This window comes from Eurosta solidaginis, chromosome 4 (genome assembly GCF_040869045.1).
Source record: "Eurosta solidaginis isolate ZX-2024a chromosome 4, ASM4086904v1, whole genome shotgun sequence".
NCBI classification, from domain to species: domain Eukaryota; kingdom Metazoa; phylum Arthropoda; class Insecta; order Diptera; family Tephritidae; genus Eurosta; species Eurosta solidaginis.
Genome location: NC_090322.1, coordinates 61715150 through 61737631, shown reverse-complemented (window position 1 = coordinate 61737631; position 22482 = coordinate 61715150).

Below are 22482 nucleotides of genomic sequence, written 5' to 3'. Positions count from 1 at the left end.
GAGGGAGAGGGAGGAAGATACCAGCATTTTGCTTTGCAGGGGCTAGAGTATGACAAAAGCCTCCGTTTACAGGGTGCGAGGATACATGCCAGAGAGTAATATTATCGGGCAGAAGAACGTCCTAATTATTTACCTAGTGTATCTTATTTATATTGTTTATCATTATTAGATAGAGATTCTATATCTGAAAAAATTGTGATGAGAGAGGTAGATGTAGTGGTGGTGGGAATGGGATTAGAAGTGGAAGTGTGAGCGGGGATGGGAATGGGAGTAGGAGTGGGTATGGGAGTGGGAATGGGAGAGCTTTATAAAAACAATGGTACTGAAATAACACGTTCAGGTGAAGCAAGCATTCGATATTTGGTAAAGGGATTTTATATATGAGAAAATTGTGGTGAGAGAGGCTGAAGGAGTGGGAGCGGACAAGAATAAGAAGAAAAATTTAATATAAATTAGAAGAGAATGGGATAGAGAGTGAACGGTCTAAGTTTTTGAATTTACGTCTTATCTTAATATATATTAATTTCTTGTAACGTTGTTATCCGCGAAGGACTCCTAATATTTTATTTATTTATTGATGAGAAATACAATTATAAATAATTATATTACTTTGAAAAGGCACTAGCGGCTAAGACTATCGGCTTAGGACTCACCGATTTCAATTAAATTCGCACACTGTGAGCAATTTGATCTAACTTGAAAGATAGGATAGCGTTCCTGTGAAGTTTCTTTCCAGGAAGTGGACCAGGGACCGATCTGTTCGAACAAATTCTATTCACGGTTCGATCTGCTTGATATTGGGCATGTAGGTAGCTTTTTTTGGGAAATGAAGCAGGGACCGACTGAGACTGGGGCTGGGACTAGGACTGGGAGCGTCACTGTGACTGGGACTGGGATTGGGGCTAGAATTTTAACTAGAACAGGGACTGAGACTTGACTGGGACTTGGACTTGGGGTGGGACTGGGACTGGGACTTGGAAAAGGATGCAGAAGAACAAGAAGAGAAGACAAAGGAGGGAGTTAGACGAAGATAGAGGTGTGGATAGATGGAGCGGAGAGGGAGAAAGAGATGCAGAAAAAGAGAAAGGCAGAAAGAAGAGTGAATAAAAAAATACGGAAAAGTTGGAGAGAGGGAAAAGAGAGTAAGAGGTAAAAACTGCTTAAAAGTTATGCAGATAGACCAAAGCCAGGGCAGAGCAATTTATGCCGGATATAATCATATAATTTAAGGTGATTATATTGTGATGATCATTAATTTTATAGTTTTTTATATTCTCATATTTTCAAAACACTCATAAACATTTGAACGTACATGAAGTTTTAAAAACATTAATGTAAACATAATAAAAAGTAAATATGTGAGTGAATGTTTTATACATAAATGCATAGTTTATAGTTTTTTTGTTTTTTTTTTGTTTTGTCAGTCTAGAACTCCAATTTGACTGCCGCTATTTGTCACTAACATTTTATGTCCACAATTTGACATATGTCAAGTTGAAAAGAAATTTGTACAACTAAACTTGAAACGTGCCTTCTTGCTAAGCAAAAGCTGTGTTATAGAGTTAAGGCCCCATTACTGATACTTAGCATACACTTGACTTGGCTTGAGAACTGTCACTTATACTGTTTTCACACAGAAACTTAATGATCTCATTTCACCTTCTAATGAAATCGTAAATTTTTTGCTTTCAAACAGAAGTAACTGCTCGATTAGTATGAAGGATGAAATGTCAAGCGAACAAAATGACAATGATATATGACAGACAATCATGGCGGAACGATACAAGGTGGCAGCATGGTGACATACCTACATACATAAATAAGAATTCCATGTACTTTGTTTTTGTAAATTCGATGAACAAATGTCAAAATCGTACTGCGCCAGAAGTTGATGTATCAAATCAAATAAAAAAAGGTTATAATCAGCTGTTCGATGCGGCCACCTTATATCGTTCCGCCATGCAGACAATGTCATTTACTTTGACAAATGACATTTTTAAGCACTGAACACACCAAAAACTAAGAAACTGAATGATCCCAACAGAGTTGCATTGTGCTTTTGACTTCATTAGGCATTCGATTAGCTACTAATGAAATAATTATAGATTCGAATTTTGTAGGGAAGATTGAGCTCAACAAGCGTCTTAATGTAGAAAACTGTCTTTATTATTCAATAAGCCGTATGTGTGAAACCAGTATTACAGTTCTGTTAAATGAAGATTCCATGTTACTGATTATTCAAAACTTAGCAACACTTAATTTGACTTAGAAGTCTGTTGAATTTTGATTTTCTATGTAAGTTCTAAGTGACGTTTACATTTTGAGATGCCATTTGTTTGTTTTCATTTCATTTTGACATTTTGTCATACAAATTGACATTTATTGATTATGATGCCAGATTGTATGCGCTAAGTGAAGTATAATCCTGGCTAAGTTGCCAAGTTTACGCCAAGTCAAATCAAGTATATGCTAAGTATCAGTAATGGGGCCTTTAGTCTTGTATACATGCATGTTATGTTATGTTGAATTGATATGCTGCTGGTGCTGCTGCTGGTGTGCAACATTATCTGTCAGTGCGAGTTCGCTTGGTTGACTTAGGATTAATCTTCTTCTTTTTTTTCATGAACACATCGTACGCCATCAGTCTTGTCTAGATGCCCGTTAAACAACTGCTAATATGAAAGAATGTTGTTATACTTTTGTTGGCACACTTTCAGTTCAAAAGCTAAACTCGATTTTGTGATTTTTTGTTGCTCGTTTTCAAATGATGTTCACTTTAAATACAATTGAGGAAACATTTCACAATTTTAAGAGAGGAATGCTAAGTATGCATCCAAGTACGTAAGTATGTATGTATGACCATATTTTGTCCGCAACTTCATTGTTACTTTGGCATTAGCTATTCTGGTTGTATATTTTTTATATGAATATATGTAAACAAACATTCACATTGAATATGCACAGAGTTAAAACAATTTCATCTAAAAATCTTTTTTTGTTTATTTCGGCATTATGACAAATGCAGTCAAAATACTAAATTTAGTGATTTACTCTTGTTCGTTGTTAACTTCAAGTGATAGGAACGTGGAAATGCCATCATGTCTTATGACAGCTGTTATGACAGCCACATAGTCAGTGGGGAAAGCGAGTGAAAGTAAGTCATTTTTGAAGCATGACTACGTGGTTATGTGTAACTCAATTTGTTGGTTAGATCAACGAACCAATTCGTTGGTTTACACATGCATTAATGGATTATAAAGTCACAATAGTTAGTTTATGCGTTCACATTTGCATTTCCCATCCCTAAGAGCCAGGTTATTCCCCTGCAAAAACGCTCTCGTCATTCCACGTCATTTGACTAGTCATTTTACGGTCATAGGTTATATTCATAGTCACATTTGCATGGGCGCGGATAAGTTTTGTGACCAAATTTTTTGTAGGGTAGCTGTCGAAACTGTTGACTGAACTGGTCAGCCATCTAGGGATTTTCTTTTTTTGACGTATCTCTTTGATTTAGTGATCTCATCTAGGGATGACACCCTAGGTTTATGGAAAGATAAAGAAAGATAGTAATTGTTCATAATTGTCGATTATCGAAAGTAAAAATGTATTTGGGAAATACTACATTACCGCTTAATAGTTAAGAACGAAAATGAATTTAATGTCTTTAAGATAAACTTGGTTGTTGTTGTTGTTGTTGTAGCGATTAGGTTACTCCCGAAGGCTTTGGGGAGTGTTATCGATGTGATGGTCCTTTGTCGGATACAGATTCGATACGCTCCGGTAACACAGCACCATTAAGGTGCTGGCCCGACCATCTCGGGAACGATTTATATGGCCACATTGAACCTTCAGGCCATCCCTCCCTCCCCACCCCCAAGTTCCATGAGGAGCTTGGGGTCGCCAGAGCCTCGTCTGTTAGTGAAACGGGATTCGCCGCTCGAAGGTGAGGTTGACAATTGGGTTGGAGAAGCTATATGTTGCGCTACACAACCCTTTGAATCCCAGATAAACTTGGTCTTGGTCACGTATGAATACAAACGTACCACACAAGTCCAGTTGTTTTAAAATGTTGAGCTCCTATCCCAGAGGCCACTTTGGATCCATCCGAGGAAAGCGAATTAGAATCGTTTGTAGTTGCGTAGAATACACCTGTGTTCATTCGTCAATTTTCTCCAGCTCCCACAACTCAAATAGCGCGTCTCATTTGCCATAATCCGGTGGCAAAATCCTGAGCCAGATAAATAATTTTGCTTGTAAATGCAACAACAACGATTTGAGCCAGATAAATTCAGCTAGAAGTCTGGTTCAATTTGTAAGCCAGATACTTTGTTAATTACTTCTTTGTAGTTTGTCAACGCTGCCTTTAATAAACCTACTTTTTCAAAAATAGATATCGCTGCTTAGCCTTTCGCCGTATGAGTTAAATGAAAAACAGCGGCACGGCGGCATCTGCCTATCACATTTCACGTGTGCGAAATTTCACGACATATGCTTCTCAAGTCTCTCAATGATCCAGAGCATTCCCGTGAGAATTGAGCGTGAGTCGGAGCTGTAAAACTCAACGGAAGACGGCAATTGTATCTTGAGCAACGATCCTGTAAGAAAACACTCGGTTAAGTACCAGGAAAACAGTGACTGTATTTATGAGTTTTGATATTATATTTGACCACAAGTGTTATTGTTCCTTATATTTTGTATTCTCCTTAACTTGTAGTGCATATGCAATTCGAATTGTTATGGAATCGCATCTTCGATGGAAGCAGTAAGGAAGGCGGTCGGCATGATGTGTTGGTGCACAGTGGCTAGTCATTGTCGGCTGGGGCGGGTCCTTGCCAACCTTACTGTTCCTGCGCCATAAACAGAAAAAAATTCCTATCATGCCAATCAAAACTAGCTGTCAAAAAGCGCAGAGACGACTCAAAACGCTTATAATTCAAAATAAAACAACATCCGGCCGAACCGGATGTCACGGACAGAACGTTAACATTCAAAAAAATTCAAATTCAAAAAAAATCTAACGCAAAAGGAGACAAAGCTAACCGAACCGGAAATGACCGGTTACTAACTGATGAAATTTAAAATACAAAAAAAACGCTGAAAATAAAAATTAAAAAAAAACTGAAAAGGGAAAAGGAGAGCAAAAAGAAAAATAAACAAAGAGGGTCGAATATATATAGGGGGCGCCGCGGGTGGTATTGCGACGCCCGGTGCTTTGCCCACCCTCAAAATCCATGGCCACCGACGCACCTATTTTTCGGTGGCCCCTTACCTGTATGCCTACATGCCTTCTAAGTCAATTCGAATGCCAGCATTCCCATTATAATTACAACTTTATTTATAATTCATCATAAAAAAAACTGAAATATAATTAAGAATGTCTATGTGTTTTAATCTTCGCAAGCTTCCAGCTCATAAGGCAATACAATCTGTTTTTTTTATTTACTTTCGTGAAGTCTAAGTTAGAATTTTGGTTGGCTTTGGAAATGATAAAAATTGCGTATCATTTTTGCTGAAATTTTATTGCTCGCAGGTGTATGTACGACATCCTACATTATACAAGCCTTTACACATTAAAATCTAATCCACTGTTCAAAACAATTTAACTAACTTTTTAACGCGGTAAAATATGTCGGATACAAAATCAAAACATTTACAAGTGAATTATCAAAATTTTGTACATAGTTTTGGTTGCTTTAGCTATATGACCATTTCATATAGGATGGTGCGTATGCTTTGGTTATTCCTCATCGACCTGGTGCAGGTGGCGAACCTTCTTTTGTTTTGTTAAAAAAAACTTGTAGGGCTAATTATACGTTCACTCGCGCGAAGGCAAAATATAAAGGAACGGACTCACCCAGTATGTGGTTCAGGTTGCGGTGGCCGGCGTTGGTGGTTGTTTCACTCTGGTCCGAGGTGATCGAGCTAACCTGGTGGCAATGAAATTCCGTGTAGACCTTTACTATCTGTATGACTGGGTGTTAATTCTGCCGTTCGTTGTATTACGCTTCAGCGTGCTGCTGGCCCTGGAGGCGGAATTGGTGTCGGACGTTTTTCCGGAGGTGGTATGGTACTTCGTACACGTAGAGACAGGGGTTTATCTTCGGATTGCAATGGTTCTCGTCACCATTTAGCGCAGTGCCGTCCGAGTCGGAATCACTATAACTTTCCTCGCTAGGAGTGACTGTGAAACGCCGACTTACTGCATCACTTGACGTTTTGTATAGTTTATTACCACCTGATTGTTCCTCTAGCAGTTGGGCTAAGGCACCGGCCTGCAATTCCTCGTTGCAGTCTTTTGGTTCTTCCCCAATGCCGCTTGAATACTTGCACAACCGGCTAGGGTGTTTGGCGATCAGCTAAATATCCGTGGGGATGGGCAGTTGAGGCAGCAATAGTGCTGATAAGGCAGTTGGCGCCTTGCTGGTGAAGTTGTGTTCACGGATGTTATACGATCCGTTTTTCTCTTTTTCTTTTTCGGCCCGCCTCAAAATTTTGCTGCCGCCAACATCACAATTCTCCGGAAACTCATCGCTTTTTTTCACTAGTGATGGCCGGTCTGTTTTTTCCTTGTCTTTTTTGATACTTTTTATCGCCACTTTCGCCCCATCCCCAGTTACTAGGTGTGTCTGCGCGAACACACTCCCAAGTGGACCGTAACCGTAGACCATAACAGCAGACCGTAACAGAATGTGTTAATTTTAACAAATTTTCTAGATAAAGGAAATGTCTAAATACTTGGCTGATATCCATTTTCACACAGGAAATATAAGGGTTTTACCAGTGGTAACGGACTTTCATCAGAAAATCTTGTTTTATTATAAATAACAGTAATATACCTACCTATATTCAATTCAAGTAGAAATATTTTCCAAAAGTGTTACATAACTGCTTTATAACAATCTAAATTTGCCCTTCGGAGGTTCCAAATCTCATATTTGAGAATCGTAAATAGAGGAATATACAAGGATTATAGCTGCGTAACTTGTATCCATGTACCGATGTTTTTTGTCGGTGAAAAGTCGAGTTGAACCCGTTCAAACGTTCCACTTTCCTTTCCTAGTAAACTCTGAATTTTAAATGCAAATGATTAATGACATGTTCAAATTTTATTGTAAATGTGCAAAATTATGCCGAAAATTGCTTTAAATGTTGCAAAGTAATTTTTTCCACTTCACCTTTGGAAAGAGAAAGTCTGTTTTAACTAAATTTATAAAGAAATAAGAGACAAATTTTCTATAAGCGTTCGGACGTTTCGGTTTTTGACATCCTTAAGTATTACCTTGACTGCTAATTTCTTTCTAAAAACAAATTATGGAACCATAAAAATACCAGTATGGATCCCTATGAAACGAATATGAAAATTTTGTCTGACAAAGAAACCACCTATGTAGTTAACTCATGATAAGTAGGTATATGTAACCCCTAATGATCCAAATTTAAAAAAAATTTTCCAAGTGAAGGTCAGAAAATCCTGTGCTCATGTTCTTTATATCCGAAGTCACTTTTTTAAATTAATTTGAATCTCGCTTACTTTCTCTGGGCTACAGGTTCAACATGCATGTAAGTGGATAATCTAATGTTTTGTAAAAAAATGAAAACGAATACTGTAATACTGGATTTGGCGTGAAGCAAAGTGGAGCTTTTATGGCTTTTAGAACCCATTTCTAGTCAAATTTTTAGTTTTAGTCCCCTTTGTCGTGTGCATGATGAGAAGCAGAAAAATATGACCCTTCAGAGGTCGGAAGACGTGGTATACGGTTAGTATGCTTTCCTACATGCCACAAGTCCAAGACCCATAACGTGAGAAAAGTATTGTGACGAATATCAATGACACTAAGTGATACTCACATCCCTAGTCTGATGATAAGTAAATAAAGTCACAACACAATAAAGCAGTCACTTATATCTACATAAACGAATCAATCATTATGCCTACACATATGTACGTATACGCAGCTGAGAAGCAACGCACAAACACATGCATATATCTTATCTAAGGTGCTCACAAGAGATGGCAATAATTTGTGCAAGTATTATGAGAAGCAATAAACATAGTTTTTGCTGGTGATTTTGTAGCTGATAACTAGTAAGTTCTGGAATGGAAAAGCCAAGAAGTATGCAACGAGGAAATCAGTCAGTATAAAAAGGCCACAGTAGCGGCGCGAGAGTTTATTTTCATTTAAGCTATCAGTCAGTTTGGTTATTAAGCCAGCTAGTTGCAAAGTATAAGTTTTATTGTGAAGTACTTTAATAAAGGCCATTTTTCCATTATTCAATATTGGAGTTATTTATTCAACAGTTTAGTGATTCGAACTTAGCAAAAGGGCAAATAATAGGATTTGCAGTAAATTCGTTACAGTATTATCAAATAAAACAAGTAAAGGTGTCTAAGTTCGGGTGTAACCGAACATTATATACTCATCGTGAGCTTCAATTGCACATTTCATTTCCGATAAATTACTTTTCTATATAACACGTGGCACCGCCCGTTTGAAAAAAAAAATGTCTCCCCATTTCCTTTTACAATAAAACTTGATAAGTGAAATATCATTGATTCAAAACTATTTTTTGCTAAGTTATAGCTTATTATTCTAGTCTACGACCCTTTTAAACTTGTTTTATAACTAAGTTGCCGTGGCCTTTAACCGATCCCGTCCATTTTTACTAGAAATATTTTCTACTATAGGGAAAATTTGTGTACCCAATTTTATTACGATCCGTTAATTTTTCTTCGAGTTATGGCTCCCGAAACATAGAAAATTGCTTAGTCATAAAAGGGGCGGTGTTACACCCATTTCTTAAAATTTGAAGTTTTCCTATTTATTGTTATAAATCCACTTGGGAAATGAAATACCATTGATATAAAGCTCTTTTTTGCAAAGATATAGCTTATTTTATTCGTCCACGACCCTTTTAAAAATCTTTTATATAAAAGTGGGTGTGGTTCTTAACCGATTTCGTTAATTTTTCTTCAAAGCATTCCCTATAGTAAAGGCAACCTCTCTGCCGAATTTTGTTACGATTTTTGATTTATGATTAATAATATTTGTAAAATTTATTTTATTACAAGTGGGCTGTTCCACGCACATTTTAAAAAATTGAAAAAAAAAATATTTTACCAAGTCTGAATACCAGTCCACACGTGAAATGTCAACTTTCTAGGTGTATTATTTACTAAATAATCAGGTTTTTGTGTTTTCCAAAATGTTATATATATAAAAAGTGGGCGTGGTTTTCATCCGATTTCGCTCATTTTCAATACCAATCTATTCTGGGTCCAGATAAGCCCGTATACCAAATTTGGTGAAGATATCTCAATATTTACTAAAGCTATCGTGTTAACGGACAGACGAACGGAAGGACGGACATGGCTCAATCACATTTTTTTCGACACTGATGATTTTGATATATGGAAGTCTATATCTATCTCGATTCCTTTATACCTGAACAACCAACCGTTATCCAATCAAAGTTAATATAATCTGTGTGCAAAGCACGCTGAGTATAAAAATTATTTAGCAAACTGATTAAGTTTGTTCTGATGATTTTTTTAAAGGGTTGATGGTGGATGTTTATTAAAATTATTTTCCGTCATAACTTTCCTAAATTAGGTTGGAGGAAAAATCGGCTTCGGCGCACAGTGGTTTGAATTGTACTGGCAAGCGGAAAATACTCAATATATTGAACATATTTTTATATTTTTGTACAAAACTAAGAACTAGCGAGCTTTCGAGGTTGCTAATTACGAATTCGAAATTTGTTTTAAAAAACCCAGATGGGGGATCCAAAATGGCGGACAAATTTTCTAAAAAATAATCCGTCCAATCGAAATTTAGTATGTGGTCAGTTTAGAAGTTGCTCATCACGATTCAAAAGTTATTTTTTTAAGAACCCCAGTAGCCGGATGAAATTTCTATATATTTGAGATATACGTCTCGTAAAAAACTCAGAGCACAACAATTTTTAAAATATTTTAAAAATCAACCGTGGTATTTTGCCAAATAAAACTTACCATGATTGTACAAACATCAAATGGGCTATTTATCCGCATTAAAGAAAAACCTTCTCAATCGTTTATTTGATTTTGACGACTCCTGATGCAGCTCATATCTGTTTAAAGGTAATTTTATTGCTATCTATTTGCAAAAAGTAAAAGGAAATACTGGAATGTTGGCGTGAAGCAAAGTGGAGCTTTAGGGCTTTTAAAATCCATTTCTAGTGAAATTTTTAGTTTTACTCCGCTTTGTCGTGAGCATGATGAGAAACAGAAAAATATGTTGCAATCTCTTGAAGATCATATTTGAAATTTAGAAATCGTAAAATACTGTTAAAATGATACGCCATTAAGATATATGTATCTGCTGTAAGCAATATATACAACTTCTCCGATTTATCCTGCGCACAAAAAAAAATTAGGTGCTGAAAAGCACTATTTGATGTTGCTTCGGCTGGGACTTGAACAAAGGACGTTCGGGGTGAAGGCATTAGTTGTGATATCAGTCCGAAAAGTGTAACATTGTACAATTACACCAAACTTTTTCACATTACACTATTTTGGTGCTAAATTTGAAAGTACACCAAAACTAGTTTTGCTATTACTCCGAAAAGTGTTAGCATTTCTCTTTATTTATTTTTTTTATATATTCGCTTTTTTCTGTTTCTCAACCACTGTGCGTCATTATAAAATATATCAAATTCGTTTAATATTTTTCAAAACAGGTCCTTCCTACCCAGTGGTTTGGCAATCCCTCCGAATGTATTATTGCCATGAAAAGCTATTCAGCAAATACTCATATATTTCGCAGTCAGAGTTAGAAGGAAATAAAATATAACTAGGATACTGCAATTTGAAGGGGAAATCGGCTTAAATTTCCGCAGAGATAAATATCGCCAAGTTATGATAATTATTTTAACTCATGATAGAGGAATGCATTGCTGCCTCAGAAAGAAAGGAGACTGCCCACAGGGTCATAGTGCTCGTAAATCACAGTATGAGTGAGTGTTGTCCTGAATCGAAGAGGGTAGAGAGAGGCCTATTTATGTACATACAAGTATGAAGAAGGGAAGTTAGTACAGGGGACATGAATGCGAAGACTTTGCCCAAAACGTTACCAGAAAAAGTAGCTGAAATAATATTTAAAGTACGGGGATAAATTTGATGGAGCAATAATGCCATCACACGTGATCCTGTACATGCTTTTGTTTACGTACATAGTTTCTACATATTTCCAGAAGTTTCTATAGCTGATTTAATTCTCCCTTTTTTCTCCAACATCGCCGTGGTCTGCATTTTCAGACAGGCTTCCTTACGCTCCTTTCGGTCTTCCGCGACATTAACATCTGGGCACTTGCTCAGCCTCGAAGCCAGGAAAAATCAAAATGTAGCACGACGCAAATCGCAAGAATAGGAAGACATTTAAAGTCAAGTCAAATAGCTCGGACTCGTTGCTTCCCCTATTCAATGGGTGGGACCACTCACAAATTGTTATCAAAATCTTCTGCCGGAAGTTCTAGGAAAGCAGACTACCAAGAGAGACACGTGTGCAAACATGACACCAACCATCTTTCCAATTTTAATGTGAAACCTGCTCCTCTAACAGCAACTTCCCTGTCGTCCACCCCTGTTGAAACGAATGGTATGTGTTATCAGTAAACGCTAGAGGTAAGCATACCAAATATTCTTAAATTTTCCGACAGCCGAAGACTGTTCTGTTCTGGCTTGTTTAAAACGCATTTACTCCACGCCGTGGATACAAATCTGTATATATAAGCATCATTATCATCTCAGATCATCCATAACCCATTCAAATAAACAAATATTCCAAATGAAAGCATTTCAAAAATGAAACAAGAATAGAAAGCAATAAAAACCATAAAAATATCATACTCGTACATTTACAAATTCGTTTACAAGCAGGCATTTAGGCATAATTAATTACAAAATAAAACATTCCCACAATTTTGATTTCATATTCACATTTGAAGCGGCACAAGTTGCATTCATTGATAAGTATATATATTCGATCCTACAGTGGTGGCCTTATAACTAGAAACAATTTCATAGTTGAAATTTCTGTTGATTTTCTTCAAAGTCGTGTGTCCCAACATTGAAAATATCACACTCATCAATTTGGCGTTCCATGGGAGTAAACATTAGGAAAAGGTTAGCACTCTAATAAGAAAATCGATCAAGGGGATTTTTAGTATATAGATCTGGAAAGCTTACCCCTTTACTTGTATTTATATTGCTGCTGTAATCGCAAAAGCCCTTCCCAAAGGGTAATGGGGAAAAGGTTACAATTCACAAACTAGCTACGGTTGAGTACTAAAACCGGTCTGCTCCACTTCTGGCAACGCTTACCTAAAATTACAAAGCAAATCACAAAACAAATCAGGTCGTATTTAGTCAAAACTTTTCGTTTGCTGCAAAGAAACTTTGAGTCAAGGAAATCACTGTAAGTTGGCTCCTATACCGCTCCGTATCTGTATAAGCTAATTAACACTCCAGTAGGCGCGCGTTCTACAATAGTAGAATGCTTGTGCATTTCGTTGAATATTCTCGCTTACCTTATGTCACTCACGCACACAGTCTTATTACTCTTCTATTACTAAACAATAAACTTTTTCAGTGTCATTGTGGCGACCGATGCGTGCTCATCTTGGAGAAATTTGACGACAAAAATTCATTTCTACAATTGTAGAACGCGCGCCTACTCGTGTGACATTTTTTTATACATGTAAACATACATGTTATACATGTAAAAAATGGATTTGTCCTGATCATCAGGTTCTTCTGTGTCCGGACTGCGCTAAATATGAAGAATCGGAGGTGGAATACATGACCGATTAAAAAACTTACTTACTTAATTGGCGCTTAACCGTCTAAACGGTTATGGCCGTCCAACAAGGCGCGCCAGTCGCTCCTTCGCTCCACCAACCGGCGCCAATTGGTCACACCAAGGGAGTTTAAATCGTTTTCCACCTGGTCCTTCCAACGGAGTGGGGGCCGCCCTCTACCTCTGCTTCCATAGGCGGGTTCCGATAGAAACACTTTCTTGGCCGGAGCATCATCTTTCATTCGCATAACATGGCCTAGCCAGCGCAGCCGCTACGTTTTAATTCGCTGGACTATGTTGATGTCTGCGTATAGCTCGTACAGCTCATCATTAAATCTTCTTCGGTACTCGCCATCGCCAACGCGTAGAGGTCCATAAATCTTTCGAAGAACTTTTCTCTCGAACACTCCCAAAGCCGCTTCATCTGCTGTTGTCATGGTCCATGCTTCTGCCCCATATAGCAGTACGGGTACGATAAGTGACTTGTAGAGTATGATTTTCATTCGCCGAGAGAGGACTTTACTTTTCAATTGCCTACCTAGTCCAAAGTAGCATTTATTGGCAAGATTGATTCTTCGCTGGATTTCAGTGCTGATGTTGTTGCTAGTGTTGATGCTGGTTCCCAAATAAACGAATTCTTTTAATAAAAAAAAGACCGATTAAAAAAAATGAGTCTTTTATTATTGTAAGCAAAAATTTTGTGTTTTTTTTTTTAGTTATGTAGAAGAAGTCTGATTTTTGGTTCCTAATGTGTTTAAATTGGTTATATTTTATTTGTTTTAGTTTTATAATAAAATCTTTTTTATTATTACCAAAAAATATTTTTCAATTTATATACATTTCGGTTGAAAACCTTCTATTAAAAATGTTCTACATAAGTAGAGCGCGCGACTACTAACGTCCCATATAGGGGCGCGCCTACTGAAGTGTTAAGCTAAAAATCTGTAGCCTCAGCTGGTGGGCTTAGAATATAGCCGCGGCAGGTATGCCTGTCGTAAGAGGCGACTAAAATACCAAATTAATTCAAGGGGTTGTGTAGCGCAAGGCTTTGAAGGGGTTGCAAGCGGAACATATAGCTTCTCCCATCCAATTGTCAGCCTCACCTACCCGTGGCGAATCCTGTTTCTTTAACAGCCGAGGCTCTGGCGACCCCAATTTCCCCATGGATGTAGGGGGTGGGAGGGCGGGATGGCCTAGAAAGTTTCATGTGGTCATACCAAATCGTCAACATCGACAACACTCCCCAAGGCCTTCGGGGAGTGTCTTTGTCATTAATACAACAACAAGCAAAAAACAATCATGTAGGTTTTACAAATTGCAATAATTTCTACAGAGTACATTTGGGTATTCACCTCTGGTAATACCATTATAATTCCAATACTAAGGTGCGTTTTCACCACCTTTGGTTATCGCTAACATGCACTTAATTTGACCCAAATAAAAGGTTAACCGTCGTCATGAATAACTCTTCTAACATAAATCATGGAAACCATTAAATAAAAGCTTCCAATTCGACCAATAAGTACAAAAGAATTACTCGTTACTATTCCTTTTGGAATGTCTATCAACAATCAGCTCTCTGGTGGATCAGGCTTTTCAAGATGTGCGTACCTGGGCATCTAGAGTCGTGTTAACGGCATGGCGGAAAAACCGATATAGTATTACTTAGTAGGGAATATAAGGTCCTTAGTTGGGTAAGGTTTTCGGGGTAACCCTACAGAAAAAACAGCACAAAATATCTAGGAATTATATGAGATAGTAGAGCTGACGATTTCTTTTCGAACACAAGCAGGAATGCGGGACTATAGAAATCGAGAACTCGGCTTTACGCGAAATTCTCGAAAGACTAGTACATCGTGCAAGGCGAATTAGTAAGCTCTATATAATACTGCCAATACAGCGATTAAAGCGATCATAGACGGGCGGGTATCAAGACTATAATCTCACACAGTACTTCAACAAGAGTATCCTGGAATGCAAAGTAGCAATGGAGAGACTTCGTTCAAGACGGACCATACATACATATATAAAGAGTTAGAATGTAATGAAAAGGTCGATGAGTTGGCAAAGGAGGCTGCAGCAAAGGGGGCAGGAGTTGCTTATGACCCCTTAAGCAGGATAGGCATAGACAGATTGCGGGCTGCAAATTTTCAATGGTCATGTGCGAACCCTACGACGTTAGAATCCCAAATTTGCTCATATCTCTTAAGAGAGAACACATAAGGCTCACGATGGACATACTAAGAGGACACTACCTTCCGGGGTCACATGCATATGGAATGAGCCTCGTCAAATGTAGGAAGTGTAAGCTGCAGGAAGAAACGTTTGAGCACGTTCTGTATTCGTGTGCTCGCGAAGTCAAGGCTCCAGCTACTAAGGGGGGCAGAGTTACAACATCTCATGGCAGCTATTAAGCTAGGTACTAGAAAACTTCTAGTATTTGCCAGGAGGTCGGAGTTATTCTATAAAATTAGTCCCGACCGGCTAGCTCAACTTACTCTAACCATTCCTTATGGAACCTCGATACTATTCTAGTACATAATAATATTCTAGTACATAAATTGATTCGTGTTTCCCAATTGGGCATTGTGATAGTTTGTCTTCTGAAAATAGTTATTTTTGTTCTCCACACTCTTCTAGGGATCATATTTATTGGTGTTTTAGGAGACATTTACGACTTTATTTAAAGGCTTTCCATGAATTTTGTGGTAGTCCTACATAATGCACACCCAAGTTTATGCTTTCAAATCGCCTTATTTTACTCGTCTTTAATTTAAGTCTTTATTTAAGTGAAAGATTTTTTTTTTTCAAAACGGCGAAGTATTCCGCTACGTTCCCATTTTGTGCACTAGCATTTCGAAAAAATGTGGTAAAGATTGCATTTGCGCTGTCAACACAGAACTCCATTTCAGACATGGTATTTCCTTGTTTCTGAGTACCCCATGGAATAACTTTGGGGGAGTACCTACTTTCCGTAAAATCCATATCCATATTGAAGTACAGTTTAATACGTCAAAAATGGAAACATTGATCCATACATTTTTTTGAATGGTAATACCAGAAGCTACCCTACCCAATGTTTGAACGAGTGCTTTGGAGTACCAGGCCGCCTTTCATCCGAACGAATTGGTGAAAACATCTCGTACTTTCTAGGTCACCTCACCGTCTCCGTAGCTGTATTTATTTATTCGGGTATAAAGACATACATATGTATTTACTTGCATAACTATATTTACTATTTTTCAGGAAATATTTTGAAACATACTTGCGGTTCGGTCACAAGCAGCTAACAAAAGACGGGCGGTTGTACTTTAATAAATGCAGAAGAACAAAAGAAAATATCATAAAATGTCTTTAAGTGCCGCAGTTAAATGCATCAGCGATGGTAGATAATGAAAACGGCCAGAGGGTGTATCGGCGTACATTTGTACATATGTACGTATATGATTGAAGGCGTCGGTAACAGTAACTTTGGCGCACTTGGTTGGGCGTATAAAAAGATAATTAATTACGCCACATTTTAACGACCTGAGTGAACAACTATTTCTAGTCATCATCCATCCTTATACATAAAGCAAAAAAACGAACAAAAGAAAGAAGAACTAAAAAAACAAATACTCTGTAACGCACATATGAATGTGCTCTGTGCAGACCCAAAACTTTATTATGGTCTAATCGGCTGCAAAGAAAGTATATATAGTAGAAAGTATATATATTTGTTTACATAGAAATGTGGCATAAAACAGGGCAATCGTGCAAGAAGCGCCAACGTCAAAATGAAACAGATTACGGGTAGCAGCAGAATAACAAAAAAACAACAAAAACAAAAGTAATATTTAAGTGGAACAAAGTCATTTGGTGGCGATAGAAAAAATAGTTGTATATGCATGGGCGTAGAAAAAGTGCTGGCCGCATACGAAATGCCAAAGACAATGCTGCCGTGGCATAGAAAGGTGGCACAAGTTCTGTAAGTGGCGCCCCTCAAAATTTCGGCCTTTCATCTTTGCCCTGGATCGTTGTCATAAATGTTAAAAACCTCACTCCTCCCCTCCCCTCCTCATCATTTCATGTTCATTCTTCCTCCAACTCTTTTTCCCCCATTGTCGGTCTTCATTCCCCCCTCCCCCCTATCGTTCCTCTAACCTCTCTCTTTCCCATTCCTTCTTCCTATCTTTCACTCTCAATACGACTCCTGCTTCCGCTCTCATTCGTGCACGCTCTCCATTTTTTTATAGAGAGGATGTCTGTACCAAATATTATGTTTACATCAGTGGTCACCAAAATTGAAACTGGCTGTGTTAGTAAAACTAAAATCATCGTAGTGGTAGTGGTTTAGATCGCGGGTTCGATTCGAGGCCTAACAATAATTATTTTATCTTATTATTGTTATGATACATTTTTTCTTAAATGAAAATGTTGTTTAAATTAGAATAGAAGAAAAAAAAAATGTTAGACAAATGCTAAAGCTCGTTGTATAGTTCCATTTCGGGAACTACTAAATTTCTTCATCAAGGCCTAACAATAATTATGATACTGAGCTCAATTCGAACCCGCGATCTTACAAATCAGTAAGCCGATATAACAACAAAAATTCTTGGTAGTGGTTTAATTGTTAATAAAAAAGCAATGAGGTGGGACATATGCACGCATGTTTGTTAACACAAAAAATTAATGAAAAATTTAAACAACATAAATTATTGCCATTAAACGATTAAAACATTCTACGCATGAGCGTTTGTTTCCAAAATATGTATCTTTTTGGAAATGCGGAAATAAACAATAAGCTCCTCCGATATTGCTACTCTGCTTGTTACGTGATGATTAACCGAAAGAGAATAATAATAGCCGTGTTTTTTTATACAAGCGTATACGTTTACGTTTGCGCGTGAAAAAAAAACTCCTATCCTCGTTTAGATAATGCTTAGGAGACCCATCTAGCGGCATTGGCTAAAGAACTAGCTAAAGCAGCAGGGTGTACCGAAAAGCGGAGACACAACCCTCTGTTGTATGCCTGTGTATAACATATAGTTAAATCAGTTGCGATGAATCGTGGACACACATAGAATACATAGAATTAGTGCAGAGGGTGAAACAAAAACACATAGTTCAGCTACATCTGAGTATAATGCGTACTGAAATTTAGTAGTACACATTTTATGCGCAGCAACTTCAGAGGGCGGCCCCCACTCCGTTGGAAGGACCAGGTGGAAAACGATTTAAACTCCCTTGGTGTGACCAATTGGCGCCGGTTGGCGGAGCGAAGGAGCGACTGGCGCGCCTTGTTGGACGGCCATAACCGTTTAGACGGTTAAGCGCCAATTAAGTAAGTAAGTAACTTCAGAGGTGTATTTAAAGTTTGACGCTTAGCAGTCCATATAAAGTATAAGCGTATAGACGTTTACGTGTAAAAAAAAAACACGGCTAATATGTGTGAAGTGAGAGCGAATAATTATTTCACTAGCTGGCGACCACTGATCTAGGGTAGATGTACCAGTAACCGGCCACTTAACTTTTCTTTAATATTTAAACCAAATAAATACAACAAGAAAAAATAAACTTTTGTACATTCTTCATTAATTTCATTGACTTGCATAGGTACTTATTATTTAAACATTCAGAAAAACAAACGAAAACATTCTTTCATTTTCAGTTAAAATATACTTAGATAAAAAAGAAAAACACAAAACTGCAATAAATAAAAAATTTAAATATAAATATTTCATTAATTTCAATACATTTTAACTGAAAACATACCTACGTAGTAATTAAACATTACACAAATGCCACCGTCAGAGACTGCTTCGCAAATTCGCTCGTCTTCTTCCCGGTGAAAACCGGAGTCTCAGCGTTAGCTCCCCTTAGTAGCATCAATTAAGCTGGAGTCTAATCGTTATCTCCCTTGTGCCTTCTCAAGCCATTATTGTCATCTTCCTGTATTACAGATTTTGAGGTACATGGCTTTCCAGTACTTATATTTCCCTCTTCGAACCGCTTTGCAGATTTTGAGGTTTGATTCCTGTCATTCCGGCTAATTCACCTCCCGGTTCTTGGACTGGAGCGCTTACCCTCCCCCTTATGCCTATTAAAAGCATGCTTGTCAGGTTCAGTCGATTGCTGCCTCTTGACTCTAGCGGTTTCTTCCTCTTCGATGCGGTTGCAAAATTGAGGGTTGTTCGCAGCAAAGCTTTCGTCTGTGAATTGTCTTCGACATTCTTCCACTGTCTCCCGGGCCAATGCCAAGCGATCGCTTTCATCGTTGGTTGGGTGAACCACTGGGCCCAAGCGCCGCATAATTCTTAATGCAGCCCGATATTTTGAGAGGGTTATCTTAAGCTCCCTATATCGTTGTTCCCGCTCTAACCTTAATTCTTTGTCCGAACTAGTATGCCGCTCCTTTACCGAGCACACTCACTGCACACTATAATCGCTATTCGCGTCCGAGTCATCGCTGATAGCGATTTCCTCTTTTCCGGCTTGCGATGCAATCGCTTTTTCTTTCGCATCCTTACTTTCTCTTACAATTTTTGAGTTCCTCTTGGTCGTACGACCACCTGCCCACAAGGCAGGCTCAGCGGTCTAATGTTAAAAAAGGGGATAAAAACCGTCCGCTTCAACAGCGCCCACCCTGGTGTGATGGTAGCGTGCTCCGCCTATCACACCGTATGCCCTGGGTTCAACTCCCGGGCAAAGCAACATCAAAAATTTTAGAAATAAGATTTTTCAATTAGAAGAAAATTTTTCTAAGCGGGGTCGCCCCTCGGCAGTGTCTGGCAAGCGCTCCGATTGTATTTCTGCCATGAAAAGCTCTCAGTGAAAACTCATCTGCCTTGCAGATGCCGTTCGGAGTCGGCATAAAACATGTAGGTCCCGTCCGGCCAATTTGTAGGGAAAAATCAAGAGGAGCACGACGCAAATTGGAAGAGAAGCTCGGCCTTAGATCTCTTCGGAGGTTATCGCGCCTTACATTTATTTATTTTTTTTATTTATTCAACAGCGCCCCTTGCTGTGGTGGTAAGGTCATCATTACTTCCCGAGGCGGCTCGGTATCGGGAAGGCTCCGTTCAAATACGGCCGAATATATCCCCTGCCTGCAAATCGTCCAATAGGCACGGTCCGTATAACACCCTGGATTAGGGATTATCACACATAGGTTAGGTTAAGTTGAACTGGCTGGTCCATGAGGACCTCACATAGACTGAATGATTCCGTAGTGTTACCAGAAGTTTGTTTTAACGACCAAACTAAAAAACCCTATCAAAAACCAGGACCTATGTTATAAAACAACTCCGTCCTCTTGGCAAATACTGGAAGATTCCTAGGACTTAAGCCACTTGCTGCTTCTAGATCTGACAGCTATATCACTCCTAATAGCTGGAGTCTTAGCCTGGAAAGCGCAGGGCACGAGCACAGAAAGTGCTCGATCGTTTCCTCCTCCAGCCCGCACTTCCTACATCTGCTATAACTGACCAAGCCTAATTTAAAGGCATGTGAACCCAGAGAGCAGTGTCCAGTCAGAATACCGTCATGAGTCTACAGTCCTCTCTTTTTGATGGTAGAAGCAACTTTGTTAGTCTAAGGTTGTAAGATCTGCACCTAATTTTCGACACTTTACAGCACCCCGATTGAACCTACGCCTTTCCTGCTTGGTCGATCATGTCCATGCCTTCACTTAACCTCGCCCAGTCTAATTGGGATTATCACACATACTATAATTAATTTTAATATAAATATTATTAAAAAAAAGTGCTAAAGAAACAGCATGTCGGGAAAATAGAATTATGCGGTTGTTAACTATTTCTAGTAACCGGACACTTTGTCCGGATTCTGGAAAACATTATTATTTTTATTCCAGTATCCAGACAGGTTAGGTTAGGTTAGGTTAACCATCCGGACAGGTGTATTTACAAAAATATATATGTACATATTTTCACTAATTTTAAACTGTTACCATGGATTTTTATCAATTATTTATAGAATAACAGTCATTTGAAACACTTTTGTCACGAAATTATTAGTAAAAACTCACCAGATAAAATTGAAGTCCAACTAGCAAAAAAATTGAAAAGTAGCACGTCTTAGTACTTCACTTCACACACGTAAAATAAAAGTGAAACAACAAAGCTTCTTTTGAAAATAAAGCAACAGGCAAATTGCGAAACCGTTATAAATGAGTGGCTTTTTCCAACGAATTTTTCGAATTTTAAAATAAGTGAACGGTTTGCTTATTTCAAACGATTAAAGTGAAAAATGTCCGGTTACTGGTACATCTACCCTACATTTACATGAACAGATTAGGATTAAGCTGCCGTCGTGGCTTATATATAGGTAGTATGCTGGTCTAACCAACCAAGGGTCCCGATCAAAATACTAAAAGACTTTAAACTATTTAAAATTTCAAGGGGCGTGGCACCGTCCACTTATGACAAAGTACATTTTTTTTAATATTATTGGTCATAAATCGAAAACGGTTTAATTTGTCATCACAAAACTTGGTAAACTGATTAATCTTGTCATAAGAAATGAGGGCGGAAAAAATTTACGAAATCGGTAAAGGGCCAAACCCGTTTTTATATCAGAAATTTTTAAAGGGATCTTTGTCGAATGTAATTCTTTTGCAACAAATATTTGTATATATGTATATACACATATTTATAACAAGAAAATGGATGAATAAAAAATATTTGGAAAGAAAGAAAGCTTGGTTCTCTCAAAGTCAAATTTTACATCAAACGGCTTTTCATACAACGTCACATATGTTTGCCACCCGCTTTAACTACAAAGTGGCAATTAAAATGAGGAATGAGTAAAAACGGCAATTGCCCAAACCTATAGCAAATTTGACCTTAAAACTTAATTTCCACTGGCCTCCCATTAATTGGCCAGTATAGCACATCACGTGCAACAACGGAAAATAATAAAATGCGTTTTCAAATAAATGAACCAAAAATATTAGAGTGTGCTTTGACCCCATACTGCTATATCGATTTCGCATTTGACCACAACTGACCATAGTGTCAGCTTGAGGCAGTTTTTAATGTCAGTAATTTTGACCAAATGAAAATTAAGTATAACTCAAAGCCCAGTTGATGTATCTTGATAAAGTTCGGTACTCATATTTTGCTGATAACCTTAAACAATTCTGCAAAAAATGGACGAAAGCGGCCTCTTTTATGTAACGGATTTTCAAAAGTATCGTAGGCGAATATAATAAATAGGCTATATCTTAGCGAAAGGGAACTTTTGTTATTCTATTTATAATAAGTAAATTAATAAATAAAAAACTTTTGGAAATGGGCGTGGCATCGCCTCTTTTTTGAGCAGTCATTCCTCTACCTTTCGCGAGCCACATCTAGATGAAGAATTGGCCTATCGTTGAAAAACTGGATACACTTATGTTCTTTATAAAAAAAGTGGGGAAAATCGATTAAAAACACGCCCACTTTGGTAATACATAGAGTCAAAAAACTGAAAATGGGTATTTAATTTTCGGTCACACCCGAACTTAGACACCCTTACTTCTATCCGTAGCTGTTTAATTTTGCCGATTTCTATTGATTTGGCGACTTTTTGGCTATCTACTTTCTTCGATGTTGCAATTTTGGGTAATAGTCTAGTTGAGGGGTCGACTGCTAATACGCGTCAA